Source organism: Aulonocara sp. 'chitande type north' Nkhata Bay, linkage group LG3, assembly GCF_057382095.1.
Source record: "Aulonocara sp. 'chitande type north' Nkhata Bay isolate Kocher_YH1m ecotype deep benthic linkage group LG3, A_spYH_male_GT1.1, whole genome shotgun sequence".
NCBI classification, from domain to species: domain Eukaryota; kingdom Metazoa; phylum Chordata; class Actinopteri; order Cichliformes; family Cichlidae; genus Aulonocara; species Aulonocara sp. 'chitande type north' Nkhata Bay.
Genome location: NC_141346.1, coordinates 55,265,385 through 55,281,110, shown reverse-complemented (window position 1 = coordinate 55,281,110; position 15,726 = coordinate 55,265,385).

Below are 15,726 nucleotides of genomic sequence, written 5' to 3'. Positions count from 1 at the left end.
ATTATCACCAGAGGTTGTGGGTGAAACCACTGTGGGATCTTGCCTAACCCTATCAAGTGACCAATTGATACCATCTGATGCAAGGTGTAAATGGGGGTTCAGGTGACTGGGAAAGGATCTCAAGACTGCATTGTAGGTGGGAGTGGCTTACGACACCAACTGTCTTTCACGTCTGAAACATCTGCAAGAAATTTAAAGAAGTCCAGTTGCTTTTATTTCCAAGCTCCTTTCCATGACCTGGATGACTGAGAAGCTACACGGACATCTAACAAATGGTGTCACTCCGATGTAAAGTTGATATTATCATAGCTAAGTGTCTTTCAAACAGACTACAGTTTTTCACACCAGCAACATTTTGTACCAAAAGTCAGAAGAGGCTCACAAATAATTTTAAATAATTTGTAGAGGAGCATTTTATTGTCCCATCACTGTTCAGTCTCAGCACCCAGACATGTCTGAACCATTCCTCCCTACTAATCATTTACACACTATATATATATATATATATATATATATATATGCATACATACATATATATGGACACACACATACATCTCAAATCTGAACAATGAATAACCTCTGGTACACACTTCTGATCATAAATTCACTGACTGAGCAGGAGCTTTATTTAAAATAATGCAGGATTTTTACATTTTATATTTCAGAACAAACTTTATAGATGAGCAGGAGAGTAATAGTTTAAGGATGGTTATGCTTCCTGGAGAGTAATGCTTCCTGAATTATAATATCATTGCGGACCAAGGGCGAAGAGGGATCAATACAGATTTCACGAGACTTTTTGATAACGAAACTGAAAGAAAGAAAAAGGATTATCATTACTAAAATGTATTGTTTTATTTATTTTACAAAATAAAAACAGCTGCAAAATAAAGATGTGCATGAGACAAAATTTAGATGACAGGTGAGAGCAAATACTAAGACCAGATAAAAGCTTATATGTTAAAACTCTCATTGTCCCTGAATTCTACTTTATTTCCTAAGCAATGGTCATCCTTAGAATGATTTATGACACTTGCATGTGTAATAAATATGTATTGAAATGTAAGTAAACTTGCTGTAAAGGAACTTACATGACTGCAGTCATTGGACACCGTTGATCCGTAATGTAATATGAGCTGATATCAACCTGCCTAATTCTTATATGAGAGAAGCTGCGGCAACATCCTGGACAATAAACAATAAGAAATGTATTAGACTGTTTTAAAAAGTACGACAGAAAAGAAATCTCTATAAACCAATAGTAACAGTAAGAATAAGGAACATTTTTGTATGTTACACAGGGCTCTAGAGTGCGACCAATTTGGTCCAATTTGGTCCTAATTTCTCAACGGTGCAACTAAAAAGAATTCTAGGTCGCACCGGTGCGGCTCTATGGAAGCCTGTTTCTGCCACACAAAAAAAAGTAGCCATCGAAATTTCGACTTATTAACCCGAAATTTTGAGTAAATTAACTCGAAAGTTTGACTTACTAACTCATAATTTTGAGAAAAGTAACTTAAAAATTTGAGTTGCATTGTCAGTCAGTAATCTACGTGAATGATGTCATTTCCTTGTTACCCGGAAACTGAAGTCCTTGGCTACAAATGCTACAGCTAAGCTACCAGTATTAGAGCCAGTCATGAATGTACAAATAGCTGAGTATTTTCTCCGTGGCTTCACAAAGGATGAAATCCTTGTGTTATTACCTGAATCACATGGCGTTACAATCAGCAAACGTACTCTAGAAAGCGCCAATTTGTTGCGCAAGAAAATGTCCTCATTCACGTACATTACTAATTGGCAGAGCTAACTCGAAATTTTGAGAAAGATAACTAAAAATTTTGAGAAAAGTAACTCAAAATTTTGAGAAAAGTAACTCAAAATTTTGAGAAAAGTAACTCAAAAATTTGAGGAAGATAACTCGAAATTTCGAGTTTTTGATTTTTTTTTTAATGGTGGAAACAGGCTTCCATAGAGACCAGCTGTTCAGTGCAGAAAACCCCAAAACAAAACAAACAGAGATAGGTGGGAACTCTCTGACTGGCCGTAGTCCAGTCCAGATATTCCTGTAGTCCTTCGCGTGTCTATGTTTGAAAGTGCATTTGGATAGAGGGAGGTGAGTAGCTTGAATAAAGCAATATCGATTCATGAAATTCTGAATGTACTTTTAAATATAAGTGTATTTTTACCAGAAACGCCAGAATCTCAGGTTAAAGCTCACACAATTATTTTAACAACCTCCAAACAACTAAAACATGATGAGAGCAGGTGAAAGGATTCCAAACAAAGGAGTAAACACAGAGCGCGGACCCGATACATCAGTGAGATGTCAGCGTGTCCACGTACGTGCCATCGGGGCTGGAAGCCGACAGCTCACATATTATGCATGAGGTCCGAACTCTGTGTTTATGTCTTTTTTGCGCTAGATTCTGATGCTGCAAATTTTTTCACTCTACAACCAAAATTGACTGAACCAGCAGCAAAAGAAGATTTAAAATTAAAAGTTTTAAAAATCTCATTTCCAAGAGAGACCTGGCATCATTTTTTGAAAAATTTGGGTGCACCTAACTTTTGTCCTGGTGCACCTAAGAAAAAAGTTAGGCGCACCAGTGCAACTGTGGCAAAAAGTTAGTCTAGAGCCCTGCTACAAATTTTTTAAAGTGTAAAATGTAATTGTATATAAAAAATATGTCCTAATTTGCACACCTTTCATTTCAGAAATCTGAACACTGAATAAAACCAGCTCCAAAATTCTATATCAATAAATATATATTCATTTGCTTAAAATGTCAACTAGGCTGTCATATGTGAACCTAAATGTGAAACAAAGAAGTTTGTTCATTTTGTTGATCACTTCCAGGCAAGGTGTAGTAGAGGTGATGTCGTCTCTGAATGTTTGTTAAATTTGTGACCAACGCTAAAGTAATGAAAATAGTACTGATGTGAGGATTCTGAGCAATTTACAATGAATCAATTTTGTGAAAGGATTCACAAAATTTTCATCCATGTTTTTGGATACAAAAAGGGAAAGCAGAAGCATACTAACTCACCATAACCAGAAACATATAATATTTGGTAGGTTAGGTTAAGTAGGTTAAAGATATCTTTGGCTAGCGTTGTAGTTCCCTTAATAAATTATGACTGCAAACTGCATTTTCATTTCTTCTTCTATGTAGGATAAAATACTTTTTAAAGCCATCTTAAAAATTCTACCTTAATAAGTGTGTACTTATGATTATAGAGGCTCAGTAGACAAGCCATTATAATACACTGAACAAAAATATAAACGCAACACCTTTGTTACTGCTCCCATTCCCCATGGGATGGACGTAGAGACCTAAAATTCATTCCAGATACACAATATAACCATCCCTCCCAAACAGTGGTCACAAATCAGTCCAAATGTGTGGTAGTGGGCACATCTGCTATATTGAGATAATCCATCCCACCTCACAGGTGTGCCACATCAGGATGCTGATCTGACATCATGAGTAGTGCACAGGTGTACCTCAGACTGCCCACAACAAAAGGCCACCCTGGAATGTGCAGTTTTGTCTCACAGCAAAATGCCACAGATGCCACAAGCAATGAGGGAGCGTGCAATTGGCATGCTGACAGCAGGAATGTCAACCAGATCTGTCGCCCGTGCATTGAATGTTCATTTCTCAACCATAAGCCGTCTCCACAGGCGTTTCAGAGAATATGGCAGCACATCCAACCGGCCTCACAACCAGCCCAGGACCTCCACATCCAGCAGGTTCACCTCCAAGATCGTCTGAGACCAGCCACCCAGACAGCTGCTGGAACAATTGGTTTGCACAGCCAAACAATTTCTGCACAAACTGTCAGAAACCGTCTCAGGGACGCTCAACTGCATGCCCGTCGTCCTCATCGGGGTCTTGACCTGACTCCAGCTCGTCGCCGTAACAGACTTGTGTGGGCAAATGCTCACATTCGATGGCGTCTGGCACGTTGGAGAGGTGTGCGCTTCACGGATGAATCATGGTTCACATTGTTCAGGGCAGATGGCAGCTGAGAATGTCCCAGTTCTTGCATGGCCAGCATACTCACCGGACATGTCACCCATTGAGCATGTTTGGGATGTGCTTGACCGGCGTATATGACAGCGTGTACCAGTTCCCATGAATATCCAACAACCTCGCACAGCCATTGAAGTGGAGTGGACCAACATTCCACAGGCCACAATTGACAATCTGATAGACTCCATGCAACGATGTGTTGCACTGCATGAGGCAAATGGTGGTCACACCAGATACTGACCGGTTCTGGGACCCCAGACCCCCAATAGCGCAAAAAACTGCACATTCCTGGGTGGCCTTTTGTTGTGGGCAGTCTGAGGTACACCTGTGCACTACTCATGATGTCAGATCAGCATCCTGATGTGGCACACCTGTGAGCTGGGATGGATTATCTCAATATAGCAGATGTGCCCACTACCACACATTTGGACTGATTTGTGACCACTGTTTGGGAGGGATGGTTATATTGTGTATCTGGAATGAATTTTAGGTCTCTACGTCCATCCCATGGGGAATGGGAGCAAAAACAAAAGTGTTGCGTTTATATTTTTGTTCAGTGTATAAACATATAAATGAGTATTTTATATCATTTCCCTCCAGCAGAATGTGTGAAGGTTCAAAATAACTCAGGACTTCTGCTAAACTTTGCCTAAATATTTTGTGGTACAAGTTTGAACATATACAATGACTGATTAGTGCTGGTGCAAAAAATTTGGCAAGTTGTTCATCCACATTTTCAGAAACAAATAATGAAAGTAACATCACACTAACTCACGTAAACCGGAAGCATAATTTGCTTGGAAAGGAGAGTTCGGTTGTTGTTTCACTCTACGCTGAGGAGCTGCAGAGCTGCTGGGAGAAACTGTCTCTGAGGGTGTGGTGACTCCTGGGACCTTCAGCTCCACTACAGGAGAAGTAGTTGCTTTTGTCCCATCAAGGTCTCCTAAGGGTTGAAATACAGGACAAAACTATTTAGCTGTATACAAAGAAAATAATGCAAAAACAACTTTCTATACAGGAAAATCTGAAACTGTTGATTTAATGAGATAATTACGTAACTACATAATTTAAGAAGTGGGTATGCAAATTATTAATTCACAAAGATTCAGTGGCACCATTTTCTATAGAACTCAATAGTCAGTAGTTATTGGTTTGGTACATGTTAAACTCCTTGTTATGTAGAGTCTTGATTCTATTTTGAGCAGAGATGAAAGCAGAAAGGAAGCTTACTTTTTAAGCTTGTGTTGGTGGAGTTGGTTTTATTATCAGGGATGTAGACTGCTGGTACACTTGATATCCAGTTTATGTCAGGTGGAGGCTGAATACAAAACTCTCTCAGCAGGATTTCCTCATCAGAGATGCTCGTGCTTCTTCTCTGCACAAACACTGCAAATGACATCACCTCAAAACAATGGATCTACACTGAGTGATTATATTTGAAACATGAGCTATTATTGGAGGCATAATTTTACACGAACATTTTCTATTTAAAACACCAAAAGCAAAGCTCTTACCTGGGACAAGATGTGGAGGTAAAAAGAAAGCAATCCACATGATGTTCATTAGAGCTACGATAACATGAGTCCACTGCATGTTTCTGTGTGCTGCACATGCACCTGGCACTGTGAGCACAGCAACAGATGGTGTGCAATAAAGACATGCTGAAGGATGCACAGCAGCCCTCAGATATTTTAAAATAACTTCATCTCTCTCTGCGGGTGTTTGTGGGTTTCTGATTGAGCAATTTCTCATTTAACCACAAAGAACCAACAGCACATGATGTTCAGAGTGTCTGGTCCCCAAAGCACAAAATGTACCATCAGTGCAATTAACCCGAGTGACATTTGGACATCTTGAACATCACAGTGAGTTCACTGTTCTTAAGCTGCCCGAACACTCATTTGATCTATTGATACTGTTTAATCCATGCTTCCCCCTCCACAATGCGATGCCCTTTATCACAGGTGATAATTTTTTTTTCACTCATTGTGTCTTATACAGTACGCGAAAAAGGGCGATTGTGGTTCAAGAGTTGGGAGTTTGCCTTGTAATTGGAAGGTTGCCGGTTTGAGCCCCGGCTTGGACAGTCTCGTTGTGTCCTTGGGCAGCCTCGCCTCTCAGTGCGCCCCAGGGTGGCTGTGGCTGCAATGTAGCTTGCCATCACCAGTATGTGAATGTGTGTGTAGATGACTGGATGTGTAAAGCGCTTTGGGGTCTTTAGGGACTAGTAAAGCACTATACAAATACAGGCCATTTACCATTTATATGAAAAAAGTGTGATGATCCTCTGCTCTCCATTACATTATTTAAATACAGTTCTTACAATATCATGTAAGAACACGTGATGATCACTCTCATTGAATCTACACAATACTAGATTTAAATACATTAAATAGAAACAAAGAATAGTGCTGCGGAAACGACACACTCTTCACTAATCGGGATAATTTCAGAGTTTTCTTCAAAGTTTTCTTCTTTATCAATGAGTGATACACGTTTTTATTAAACATTTGAACATAATACAAGACAAACTCTCGTACAGGATATAACGTCGGAGAGCTACACGTTTTGAAATAAGGAGCAGGCGCATCTATACACGCAGACATACCAAGACATTTTTGACAGTTTCATGCTCCCAATTTTGTGGAAACAGTTTGGAGATGACCCCTTCCTGTTCCAACATGACTGTGCAGCAGCGCACAAAGAAGGGTCTAGAAGGACATGTATGAGCGAGTTTGGTATAGAAGAACTTGACCAGTCTAAAATTGGGGTTGATAAAAATCCAAATGAACTCCTTTTGTGTAGTACATTCATATGTAAATTTTTTAAGTACTAACCCCTGACAGTTTGCAAGCAGATCAAGCAGAATATTTTGAGGTTGTTTATGATTATTTATTTAATCTTTTCTAAATTTATTTAAAGGATTTAAAGTGATTAAGAAACATTCATAGAGTTCTTTATCTACACAAACACTGTAGAGTACAAGAGGTTCAAGGTGGTATTTATCTTACTTAATGTTACATTAGGAGTTGCTGTAGCTCAAGAGGGAGAGCAGGTCACTTTGGTCAACAGCTACAGAAATACATTTTACTTTGGCTTTGAATATGGGATGACTTGATCCACTTTCAAGGAAATAAACATTCCATACAATTTTTTCCTGTCATTACAGAACCTCAGTGACAATTTGCAGTATAAAATTTGTAGAGGGTAATTTTGAAATTTCAAGTTTGACCTGATGATGGCAGTGTTTTTTCACTTCTACCTGTGTAGATCAGCGTGCTTGTATTCAAAAGGTTTCCCCATGTAATGATCTGCTAGAGGATGTAGAGAGCCATAGCCCTGTCTCCCAGGGCATGAAGCAGGCATGTAGGAGATCCAGGCTCCAGACATCCAGAGGCCCCAGAGTGCGAGAGCCCAAGGAGGACCACCGGAGGGGCATCCGTGCCACCGTCCTGGGAAGAGCTGAGGAGAGCCCCAGATGAGGGGTCACCCAGCAGCCACGGAGCAGAAGCCAGAGGGGGTTGCAGTGGCGTGCCTGCCGGCTCTGCCGGCAGCCAGTTGTGCCAGAGTGAACCGAGCCGCAGGCCCAGAGGCCGGAGGCCCGAGGGCCCCCTTTGCCCCGGAAGAGGCCTGACCGGGCAACAGGCACCAGGCCCTGCCAAGTAGTCACCAGGAGTGAGCTGGTACATACCTGAGCGCCCAGCCCCGGACACCAAGAACCACGAACCCACCGACCCCTGAGGGCATCAGTTACCGGCAGGGAGTGTGGTGAGGGGAGATAGGCCTTTGTCTGCACTTGTATGGTTTCTCTCCTGTGTGGACTCGTTTGTGTGTTTTAAGGTCACCTGCAGTGGTGAAGGATGACCCACACTGATCACAGAGATGCTTTTTGACCCCACTGTGAAAGAGTTCATGTCGTTTTAAGTCACCTGAAGTGGGGAAGCTTCTCCCACATTCTTTGCCGTATTTCAGTTTGTCGCCAGTGTGTTTACGTTGATGTATTTTTAGGCCGGCTTGCTGACTGAAAGTCTAAAATACTTAGTCATTTGTTTAATTGTAATTTAGCATTATATAACTCACATATAAAACTATCAATTGTAATTTTAAATGGTTTAAAAGCATGTAGAAGAGCATATTTAGGCAAGTACATTTCTCCTTTTGTTATCAAGAAGCACAGACAAAAAGGAAAAAAAAAACTGAATCATTGGTCATTGGTCCCCACCAATGCCAAAACGAAATCTACGCCCACTGTCTCTTCCATTGCCGTTTCACTCCAAACGTAACAAATGTCCAACTCAGACAGTGTTCTCAATTTGCATTCACACACAGTGAAGTTGCAGCTTGTTGGAAACGCATCTCCATCCATCCAGTCATGATGATGGTGTTTTCTCCTTGCTGATGCCTTTTGCACATACTGCTGTCGCTGCTGGACCCCTCGCTGCTCAGGATACTGCTGTTGTCTCTTGACCTGCCACGTTGTTGCTTTTGGATCTGCATTTCGCGACAGTCAAGTGGAGGGTGCGTCTGTCCTCTCAGTAAGTGAGTGAGACAGTAGACAGTGGTGAGGAGGGCTGTGCGAAAGCAAAAACACATAAATATGCCTGACACCCGTAAACGAAGCAGCATCTGGCTGCAGTTTAAAGACTTTTTTTTCTGTCTTGGTCTTGGTCTTGGTCTCGTCTCGACTTCGTCTCATCTTGGTCTTGGTCTTGGTCTCGGTCTTGGTCTCGTCTCGACTTCATCTCGACTTGGTCTTGGTCTCGATACCCTCTGGTCTTGGTCTTGGTTTAGGCGGTCTTGACTGCAAGTCTAGTTGCACCAGTGGTGCCATGAGCAGTATCTATCTGCTGCTCATCAGCTGCTATGCCGTGGTTATTGTCAAAATGTGGTGTATTTGGAACACTCAATCCTAAGTGGATATGATCCAGGATTGGATGTTTTGTATAAAATATGAAAGGAACAATTGTTCCTTTCCCCTTTGCTGTGTACTCTGCTGATGCTGTTTTCAAAACCTACCACACTCATGTACAGTATCAGTGTCACACTGAGATATTTCAAAGATAATAATAATACATTTTATTTGAAAGCGCCTTTCAAAACACTCAATGTCACTGGAATAAAACAAGGTCACAAGGTCATTAGAATAAAAAGCAAGATAAAAGCAAGCAGTTCACACAATGGTAAAAGCATAAGACATAAACTAATAAAAGAGCAGAGTGGGAGGTTATGCTATTTTGAACAAGTGAGTTTTGAGTTGGGACTTAAAGAGAGAGAAGGAAGAGATGTTTCTTAAATCAGGAGGTCGGGTATTCCAGAGTCGTGGAGCAGAGCAGCTGAAAGCCCTGCTCCCCATGGTGGCAAGACGGGGGGAGGGGACGGAGAGTGAAAGGGAAGAAGTAGATCTGAGACAACGAGATGGGGCGGTGATCTTAACCAGATCAGAGAGATAAGGAGGGGAGAGATGATGAATAGCCTTAAATGTATGCAAGAGTATTTTGAAATTGATGCGATATTTGACCGGGAGCCAGTGAAGCTGCTGCAGGACAGGAGTGATGTGGTGGATAGAAGGGGTCCTGGTGATGATACAGGCAGCAGAGTTCTGGACGCGTTGGAGCTTGTGGATGGATTTTTGAGTATAAAAATAACCTGAATAAATACAAATAAAGGGAAAGAGCTGTCCAAACCTCTGTCTCTGACCATCTGTGTTAACACTTGAAATCGGAATCATGTAAATGTAACAAACATGTTAAAACATAAGAAATCAGGAAGGGGCAAAAAAAGCATTTTGCTAAAAAAAGATTTAGAGCAGAAGTTTTTTGCACTGCATTTTAAAATGAAGATATATTGCATTTATTTACAATTAAAATCACACAGAGCAGAAAGTGTGTTACTGTTTTACATCCACAGACACACAAGAAAAGAAGCAGGCAACATGAGGTCAAGTTATGGCAATTTTATTTTTGTATGTCAGTACATGCATTCAGAATAGAGTTTTTAAAAAACAAACAAACGTCCCAAGTAAAGTTTGGGGGGATTTTTGTGAAAGAAAGGTTGAGAGAGGGGGAAGGAGGAAGATGCTGCTGGGTCAGTTCTTTCTCAGCAGTCTGCTCCAGAATCCCCTCCTGTCCTCGGCTTGCTTTTCTTTTGCCTTCAGCTCTTTTAAGGTTTTGTTGAGCTGCTCCTCGGCATCTTTAAATGTTTCTTTCAGCTGCTGTTTGGCCAGTTTCCCTTTGTGTTTGAGGAGCTCTTTAGCTTCCTTTTTGTGCTTTTGTATTTCTTTAAGTTCATCTTTGCAGCCTTTCTTGGTCACCGTCGTTTCTTTCTTCAATACCTTCAACTCAATTTTCCCTTCTGCAAGTTCCTCTTGCACTTTCATCAGTTCCTCCTTCATGTTTTGAGTGTAACTCTTTGTATCTTCCATTTCTTTCTTTGCTTCCTGTATTTTAATTTTCTCTTCCTCCAACACTTTTTGAGCTTCCAACAATTCTTTCTTCATATTTTCAATCTCATTTTCTGTCTCGTGTTTACATTTTTTCTCCTCTTCAAGTTGTTGCTTCACATGCAGTAATTCCTTCCTTAGTGTTTCAGCTTCAGCCATTACATTTGCAGCGTCTTGTGTTGCCAACTGCATTTTGCTTTTTTCCCCTTCAAAAGCTTCCTGCACCTCCTGTAATTCCTGCATCACATTTCCTGCCTCCTTCTTTGCAGTTTGATATTTATTTTTGGCTTCTTGTGCTGTGCTTTTCTCTTCCTCCAATGCTTTTTGAGCTTGCAACAGTTCTTTCTTCATGTTTTCATTCTCGTTTTCTGCCTGTTGTTTTCTTATCTTCTCTCCTTTAAGTTTGAGACCCACATCCAGTAATTCCTGCAATACTACTTCAGTTTCAAACTTTGAATTTTTAGCTTCTCCTCTTGATTTTTCTGCCTCTTCTTTTAATTTGACATTTTCAGCCTGTATCATTTGAAATTTAAAATGAATCAGCTGTACTGTATTGTGAGATGAAGCACTCGCCGATCCTCTTCTCGATCTCCCTTGATTCATTTTGGCCTTTTAAACAAAGGAACCAACGTTTTGTAGAGGAGTGAAGTGAAGTTTTCGATGTTTTCTTCGTCAACTGTCGTTTGTCCTGCACAGAGATGCTGCTGTAGATGTGTCTCTAGCTGTGTCTGGATACAATGAAACATGCTGGAACTAAGTGCTTGTGTTGCACAGTTCTACTAAACATTCCATTTCATGCATGCTCCGCCCACATGGTCAGGAATGTCAGGTGCTGCATCTCCAAATGCTGCTCCCGTTGCCTAGCAATAACAGCTGTTTACTTTTTGGGGTCTGGCTCATTGTTTAATAAAGAAAACATGTCCAAGTATTGGGTGCTGAGGCTCAGCGCATATTCTAGCCTGCTGTGTGGGTGGGCAGCTAGAAATCACTGGTGGGCAACATGAGTGAGGAGAAAACTGGAGCAGCCAAGCAGGGAGCTGCAGGTTGCTGGTTTGAGTCTCTGTTCAGATGCTGGTGTCTCCTCTCTCTGAGATGTCTGCAAACTGTCCCAGATAAAACAATAAGGATAATAAACAAACACGTGACTAAAATAACAATTATGACTCTGATGTGTTTCATGTGTAGCAGGATGGCCTCTATACAGCAGTCGCTGCAAGCATCCACATCGCCACACTTACTATTCTTTAAGCAGGCGTGCTGGGCTCCTCCTAAGGAAAGTTTGAAACTTCATTTCCTTCATGCTGGTGAACTTTTTACCAAATATTTTCATCAAAGCTTCTCCATCACTGACAGGGATTGTTTGGATCTTCACACTCATCTCCACCAACCCTAAAAAATGAGTCTCACTTTGCTCATATAATGCCAGGAGTGTCTCCATATTCCACAAAAGTCTATGCAAACATGTAACAGTATCCCATATTCATAGAAATATTATTGATATTATAACAAAAGCTGTCACCAACACAATTGTCCCAAGTGCTTTTTTTTATTAGTTATTGCAAATGCTTGACTGCAGTTCTTGCTAGATGACAAAACCACTTATTAGGTTTAGAAGGAAATGACTTTTTCTACATGAGGTAAAGTTGGAGAGCTGTTTCCCCAAACTAAATGAAATCATCATTTGAAAAACTACAATCTGTATTTACTCTGAACATCTGTGTTAACATTTGAAATTGGAAACATGTAAGTGTAACAAACATGTTAAAACATAAGAAATCAGGAAGGGGCATGTATAGGAATTTCTTTTACTTATGCATTAATCACATTATTTTATTGTATGATACCTTGGTGCCACTGGATTTTAACATGTCTCACACTCATACAGTAAGACAAATGCTGGGGGTCTAGTAAGGAAGTTGGGGGAAGCAGACAACTCCACAGGAAGAGTCTTTTGTGTCTTTGAGGACTCTGGTAGGAAGCAAGGGAGTGTGAACCTTAAGGTGTGAAACAGCTGTGTACTGCCTTTTGTTCCTGGAGAAGGTATTTAACTGAGAGCCATGCTAGGCTCAGGGAGACTCTGCTGACCGTCTGTCCCGCGGTCATGCAGGGACTTCATCAAGCTTGCTTGTCTGTTCTTTGTGTGTTTTGATTAAAGAATGTTAGCTACCGCTCACCGCTCGTCTGCAGGCTTTATTTAAATGGAAAACTTCCACAACAGGCAAAAAAAAAAAGCTTTTTGCTAAAAAAAAAAAAAAAAGATTTAAAGCAGAAGTTTTTTGCACTGCATTTTAAAATGAAAACATATTGCATTTATTTGCAATTAAAAACACACAGAGCAGAAAGTGTGTTACTGTTTTACATCCACAGACACACAAGAAAAGAAGCAGGCAACATGAGGTCAAGTTATGGCAATTTTATTTTTGTATGTCAGTACATGCATTCAGAATAGAGTTTTTAAAAAACAAACAAACGTCCCAAGTAAAGTTTGGGGGGATTTTTGTGAAAGAAAGGTTGAGAGAGGGGGAAGGAGGAAGATGCTGCTGGGTCAGTTCTTTCTCAGCAGTCTGCTCCAGAATCCCCTCCTGTCCTCGGCTTGCTTTTCTTTTGCCTTCAGCTCTTTTAAGGTTTTGTTGAGCTGCTCCTCGGCATCTTTAAATGTTTCTTTCAGCTGCTGTTTGGCCAGTTTCCCTTTGTGTTTGAGGAGCTCTTTAGCTTCCTTTTTGTGCTTTTGTATTTCTTTAAGTTCATCTTTGCAGCCTTTCTTGGTCACCGTCGTTTCTTTCTTCAATACCTTCAACTCAATTTTCCCTTCTGCAAGTTCCTCTTGCACTTTCATCAGTTCCTCCTTCATGTTTTGAGTGTAACTCTTTGTATCTTCCATTTCTTTCTTTGCTTCCTGTATTTTAATTTTCTCTTCCTCCAACACTTTTTGAGCTTCCAACAATTCTTTCTTCATATTTTCAATCTCATTTTCTGTCTCGTGTTTACATTTTTTCTCCTCTTCAAGTTGTTGCTTCACATGCAGTAATTCCTTCCTTAGTGTTTCAGCTTCAGCCATTACATTTGCAGCGTCTTGTGTTGCCAACTGCATTTTGCTTTTTTCCTCTTCAAAAGCTTCCTGCACCTCCTGTAATTCCTGCATCACATTTCCTGCCTCCTTCTTTGCAGTTTGATATTTATTTTTGGCTTCTTGTGCTGTGCTTTTCTCTTCCTCCAATGCTTTTTGAGCTTGCAACAGTTCTTTCTTCATGTTTTCATTCTCGTTTTCTGCCTGTTGTTTTCTTATCTTCTCTCCTTTAAGTTTGAGACCCACATCCTGTAATTCCTGCAATACTACTTCAGTTTCAAACTTTGAATTTTTAGCTTCTCCTCTTGATTTTTCTGCCTCTTCTTTTAATTTGACATTTTCAGCCTGTATCATTTGAAATTTAAAATGAATCAGCTGTACTGTATTGTGAGGTGAAGCACTCGCCGATCCTCTTCTCGATCTCCCTTGATTCATTTTGGCCTTTTAAACAAAGGAACCAACGTTTTGTAGAGGAGTGAAGTGAAGTTTTCGATGTTTCTTCGTCAACTGTCGTTTGTCCTGCACAGAGATGCTGCTGTAGATGTGTCTCTAGCTGTGTCTGGATACAATGAAACATGCTGGAACTAAGTGCTTGTGTTGCACAGTTCTACTAAACATTCCATTTCATGCATGCTCCGCCCACATGGTCAGGAATGTCAGGTGCTGCATCTCCAAATGCTGCTCCCGTTGCCTAGCAATAACAGCTGTTTACTTTTTGGGGTCTGGTTCATTGTTTAATAAAGAAAACATGTCCAAGTATTGGGTGCTGAGGCTCAGCGCATATTCTAGCCTGCTGTGTGGGTGGGCAGCTAGAAATCACTGGTGGGCAACATGAGTGAGGAGAAAACTGGAGCAGCCAAGCAGGGAGCTGCAGGTTGCTGGTTTGAGTCTCTGTTCAGATGCTGGTGTCTCCTCTCTCTGAGATGTCTGCAAACTGTCCCAGATAAAACAATAAGGATAATAAACAAACACGTGACTAAAATAACAATTATGACTCTGATGTGTTTCATGTGTAGCAGGATGGCCTCTATACAGCAGTCGCTGCAAGCATCCACATCGCCACACTTACTATTCTTTAAGCAGGCGTGCTGGGCTCCTCCTAAGGAAAGTTTGAAACTTCATTTCCTTCATGCTGGTGAACTTTTTACCAAATATTTTCATCAAAGCTTCTCCATCACTGACAGGGATTGTTTGGATCTTCACACTCATCTCCACCAACCCTAAAAAATGAGTCTCACTTTGCTCATATAATGCCAGGAGTGTCTCCATATTCCACAAAAGTCTATGCAAACATGTAACAGTATCCCATATTCATAGAAATATTATTGATATTATAACAAAAGCTGTCACCAACACAATTGTCCCAAGTGCTTTTTTTTATTAGTTATTGCAAATGCTTGACTGCAGTTCTTGCTAGATGACAAAACCACTTATTAGGTTTCGAAGGAAATGACTTTTTCTACATGAGGTAAAGTTGGAGAGCTGTTTCCCCAAACTAAATGAAATCATCATTTGAAAAACTACAATCTGTATTTACTCTGAACATCTGTGTTAACATTTGAAATTGGAAACATGTAAGTGTAACAAACATGTTAAAACATAAGAAATCAGGAAGGGGCATGTATAGGAATTTCTTTTACTTATGCATTAATCACATTATTTTATTGTATGATACCTTGGTGCCACTGGATTTTAACATGTCTCACACTCATACAGTAAGACAAATGCTGGGGGTCTAGTAAGGAAGTTGGGGGAAGCAGACAACTCCACAGGAAGAGTCTCTTGTGTCTTTGAGGACTCTGGTAGGAAGCAAGGGAGTGTGAACCTTAAGGTGTGAAACAGCTGTGTACTGCCTTTTGTTCCTGGAGAAGGTATTTAACTGAGAGCCATGCTAGGCTCAGGGAGACTCTGCTGACCGTCTGTCCCGCGGTCATGCAGGGACTTCATCAAGCTTGCTTGTCTGTTCTTTGTGTGTTTTGATTAAAGAATGTTAGCTACCGCTCACCGCTCGTCTGCAGGCTTTATTTAAATGGAAAACTTCCACAACAGGCAAAAAAAAAAGCTTTTTGCTAAAAAAAAAAAAAAAAGATTTAAAGCAGAAGTTTTTTGCACTGCATTTTAAAATGAAAACATATTGCATTTATTTGCAATTAAAAACACACAGAGCAGAAAGTGTGTTA